The sequence below is a fragment of the Plecotus auritus genome, assembly GCF_963455305.1.
Source record: "Plecotus auritus genome assembly, chromosome: 1".
Lineage (NCBI taxonomy): Eukaryota > Metazoa > Chordata > Mammalia > Chiroptera > Vespertilionidae > Plecotus > Plecotus auritus.
This window is the reverse complement of record NC_137770.1, coordinates 82,992,253-82,997,147: the sequence shown is the minus strand read 5'-3', so window position 1 is coordinate 82,997,147 and position 4,895 is coordinate 82,992,253. Positions and strand designations below refer to the sequence as shown.

At 37.8% G+C, this 4,895-nt stretch overlaps 1 gene segment (V, D, J or C); it reads right to left on the bottom strand.

Moving 5' to 3' along the window:
- Positions 1-711: 711 nt before the first annotated feature.
- On the bottom strand, positions 712-1,216 carry LOC308237898 (T cell receptor alpha variable 9-2-like). The segment is given in 2 exons: positions 1,171-1,216; positions 712-1,046 (listed from the first exon to the last, which is right to left on the bottom strand).
- Positions 1,217-4,895: the final 3,679 nt, after the last annotated feature.

Genomic DNA, 4,895 nt, shown 5'->3' with positions numbered 1-4,895 from the left:
TTATGAACTATTTCTAAAAGTTCATTTCTACAACCTCTAAAGACACGTTAAAAGAAGATGGGAAACGCTCATCATCAAAACTGTGTGTTGCCCTAGCCGGTTCGGCTCAGTGGATAGAGTGTGGGCCTGCGGACTGAAAGGTCCTAGGTTCTATTCCAGTCAAGGGCATATGCCTGGGTTGTGGGCTTGATCCCCAGTAGGGGGTGTGCAGGAGACAGCTGATCGATGTTTCTCATCATTGAGGTTTCTAACTCTCTCTCCTCCATTCCTCTCTGAAATCAATAAAAAACATTAAAAAAACTATGGGTAATAATTTTGTGCTCAAGGACTTAGTAAAAAGTTGAATCAAGGCAGGTTTTAAGAGTCTTGCTTATAAACCTCACATTTATTTATTAGGAGGGCCATTTTTAATATCCTATTATATTAACTGTATCATAAAAAGAAATGTAAAGCCAAACCAATACGTATAATATATATTAAATATTTAAATAATTTATTATTTTTATTTCCAGGTTGTAGTGCACTGTTTCCTAAATTTCCTTTGTCTTAGATATCCCTGTACATATGAAAGTCTAATTATCCTAACAACTCTATGAATGTGCATAAAATATTGGAAATTTTTATTAAATGTACTTTGTACTTGATATTTTATAAGAAAATGCACCGTAGTGGATCAAACCATCACAGACACTCAGCAGCCAGGCTCCTTGCTCAGAGTTTGTGCTCAGCTCCCCCTGCAGTTTCTGTCACTGTGTCACTCAGCACACAGTAGTACATGGCAGAATCTGTCTGGTGGACTGAGGCTTTCTCCAAGTGGAAGGCATTCGGTTGTTTTTGGTATGTGGCTACAAATCCTTTGTTGCTTCCCTTCTCATTGGCCTTCGCAGCTTTCAGGAGGAGCTGTGGACCTTCTCCGGGATACTGAACATACCAGAAAAGAGTGGGGTACATGGTAGTTTCATAGGAGCAGTTCACAGTCAGGGGAGCCCCTTCTGAGAGAGTCACTTGGCCTTTGGTCTGGGTCACCGAGTCTCCATGGGTTCGTCCTGAGGAAAAAATAAAAGAGAACTCTGTCACCTTGGGCATGAAGCTCTTCAATAAAATTAAAGTTAAAAAAATTGCTGACATAACAGAAGAAATAATCCATATTTTAAGAGGTGTGTTACTTACCAAGCACTAAGAGTACCACAGTCACTAAGCCCAGGGAAGACTTCATCTCTGCAGTACCATCTAAATAATGTTCTTGACTCTTAACATGAAGAAATGCTGAAGTCACCGCAAAATTATAAATCTAAACCTGCATTTCACACAGGAAATGTTTGTGTTGGGAAGCTGCACCCCCTGGTGGACAGGGGCTGAAATGTTTCTTAGGTTGCCGCCCAAATAGCAGTTCTCATCTGTGATTTTAAGAGGCACAAGTCAGTTTTCAGCTGCGTTTAGAAATCTAAACAATGACTATCCTAAGCTCTCAGGTCTTTTTTTTCCCCCTTAGAACAGTATCTGACATGGAAGTACTTTAACAGAGCATGCATGTTATTCCTGCAGTTGGAAGATAGCAATTTTTTTAAGCATTTTAATACATTACTATATATTCTCATGTATCTGTTGTGGGCCTGCCTAGAATCCACTGAATCAGAAAGGATTTGGGGTGGAAATCAGAGGAAGTAATACAAAGTCTTTATTGAATGAGTCTTCACTTTTCAGTACTGTACCACAATATAGAACAACGACTGACATTTATCACGTGCTTACTAAATATTTGCTGAATTGAACTGAAATCAGCAGTCTCTCATTGAAAATTTACCACTACAACACATACAATATTTCCTCAGTCTTAAAATATAAACAATTGTAAGATATGCTATCTTTTTAATAACAATTTTCAGGAGAAAAAAATCAAATGAATTTCAGAATAATTTTTTAAGTATGAATCTGAGACAGAAGAAACATCATAATTGAAGTTAGAAAATCAATAAAGAGTGATCTCAGATCAATATCTTAATGTCCTACTATTTTTTTCATTCCAAGATAAGATAACCAAGCAATGTGAGTCAGGCCAGGAGTACTAACCCTATAGCCTTGATGCAGATCTAGCATAAAAAAGGCTTTCTACTTTGGAAATTAGCCTCTTATCAGATGAAACCTTGGTGAATATATTTTTTTCCCCTACACTGGGTTCCCTTTGCATTTTGGGGATGGCTTCTTTTGCTGTGCAGAAGCTTTTTAGTTTGATGTAGCCCCATTTATTTATTTTTCCTTTGTTTCTTTTGCCCTAGGAGATGCATCGACAAAATTTCTGCTACTTGAGATGTCTGCAGTTTTAATGCCTATGTTTTCTTCTAGGATTGTTATGGTTCTGTGTCTTACATTTAAGTCTTTTATCCATTTGAGTTTATTCTTGTGTATAATACAAGTTGGTGGTCTATTTTCATTTTTTTTTTGCATGTACCTGTCCAATTTCCCCAACACCACTTAATGAAGAGACTGTCTTTATTATATGCACTTGCCTCCTTTGTCAAATATTAATTGATCATATTGGCATGGGTTGATTTCAGCAGTCTCTGTTCTGTTCCATTGGTTTATATGCCTGTTCTAGTGCCAGTACTAGGCTGTTTTGATTACAAAATCTTTATAGTATAATTTGATATCCAGAATTGTGATCCCCCCAACTTTGAACTCAGACAACTTAACAAAAGACAAACAATCCAATTTAAAAATGTGCAACAGACCTGAATAGACACTTCCTCAAAGAAGACATACAGATGACCAATAGACATATGAAAAAAATGCTCAGTCACTAGTCATCAGAGAGATGTAAATTAAAACTACTATGAGGTATCACCTCACACCTGCCAGACTAGCTACCATCATAAATCAACAAATAACAAGTGCTGATGAGGATGGAGGAAAAAGGGAACCCTAGTACACTGCTTGTGGGAATGCAGACTGGTGTAGCCACTGTGGAAAACAGTATAGAGTTTCCTCAAAAAATTAAAAATGGAATTGCCATTTGACCAGGGATCCCACTTCTGGGAATATATCCTAAGAATCCCAAAACACCAATCAGAAAGAATATATGCACCTCTATGTTCATAGCAGTATTATTTACAATAACTAAAATCTGGAAACAGCCCAAGTGCCCATCAGTGGATGAGTGGATAAAAAGTTGTGATACATTTATACCATGGAATACTATGAAGCCATAAAAGAAAAAGGATTTCTTACCCTTTGTGATTGCATGGATGGGGTTGAAGAATATTATGCTGAGTGAAATAAGCCAGTCAGACAAAGACACATATCACATGATCTCACTTATATGTGGAGTCTTATGAGCATAATAAACTGTCTAACAAAACAGGCCCAGAAGCATGGATTCATGGAACAGGCTAACATATTTCTGAGGGGGGTTGGGGAACAGGGAGATGGGAAGAGATTAACCAAAGAACTTTTGTACATATATGCATAACCAGCAGACACAGACAATAGTGTGGGGAAGGCCTGGGGTGAGGTAGGGGCTTAGAGGAGGGGGACTAAGGAGGGTGGGAATTGGAGAACATCTGTAATACTGTCAACAATAAAAATAAAATAAATTTTAAAAAATGCTTTCTACTACCATCGATCTGACACATTCTGTGGACTTTAACTTTAATCAAATAATGTTCCCCCACGGGTAGACCAGGAGCTGAGGACTTGTATCAAAAAACTGAAGCATAAATTAGAACTCTCCTCTTTATCAGCTATCAAATTGTGGAAGATATACCGGCTGATATTCATACAACAGTTGATAATAGAATCAATGTGTGAGTGATTTAAAATCGCAGATTCTGAGATCTCAACACTAATTTCATGAAAGATTTCCGGGACTGAGACCCACTAATATGAAAATTTTAAAGTTCCCGCAAGTGGTTTTGCTGCAGCCAGCCTGATACCTATTTCTAAGATTTCATTTGTGGTTACTGTCCTAGACCAAGGTGGTTCTCAAAGACCAGAGAGAAAGCTCTGGGATCAGCATGGGAAATGTCCCTATGACTACACAAGTTTTTTAAAACTAGTCATTTTTGTCTGTCCAGTGTCGCTCAGTTGTCAACCAGGAGGTCGTCTGTTCAATCCCCAGTCAGGACACTTGCCCAGGTTTTGGGCTTGACCCCCACTAGGGGGCGTGCAAGAGGCAGTCAAATCAATGTTTCTCCTTCATAGATGTTTCTATTTCTCCTTCTCTCTTCCTCTCTCTGAAATCAATAAAAACATATTTTAAACAAATAAATAAACTAGTCATTTTTATGAAGTGCCAGCAGCAAAAGCAAGCACTTTTTTAGTTCTCTATTTATGACCATTCATTTTATAAAACAAAACAAAAAAACCTCTGAAGGTTATTAGGATAAAGTTCTAGAGAAAGCCACATCTTTCTGCAAGGCCCTGCAAACATTTATCTATAGACATGTAGATGGAAGCTTAGTTCAAGCTGTTTCCTGGAATTCTCTCTACACAGATTCAGGTCAAGGGACTTCATGAGTCGTCTGAGTGAACATGTAAATAGTCTCCCAGATGTGGACTTAATCGATTCAGGCCCATCCTTGCCTGGTAATCAGTTAGTTAAAGCATCCTCCTGATAAACTAAGGTTGCAGATCCCATCCCCGTCAGGGCACATACAAGGATTAACGAATGAATGCATAAATTAGTGCAACAACAAATTGATATATATCTCTCTCTCTTTCTCTCTCTCGCACACACACAAATCAATCATTAATCAATAAATCAATTTTTAAAATGAAATTCAGACCCAGATACATAAATTCTTCTCCACCTTCTAAGATATAATGTCAGAACCTGCCAAAAAACTATGCTTGAATGGAATTTGAAAAAGCAGCTGCAAACTTCTATTCTGATATACAAG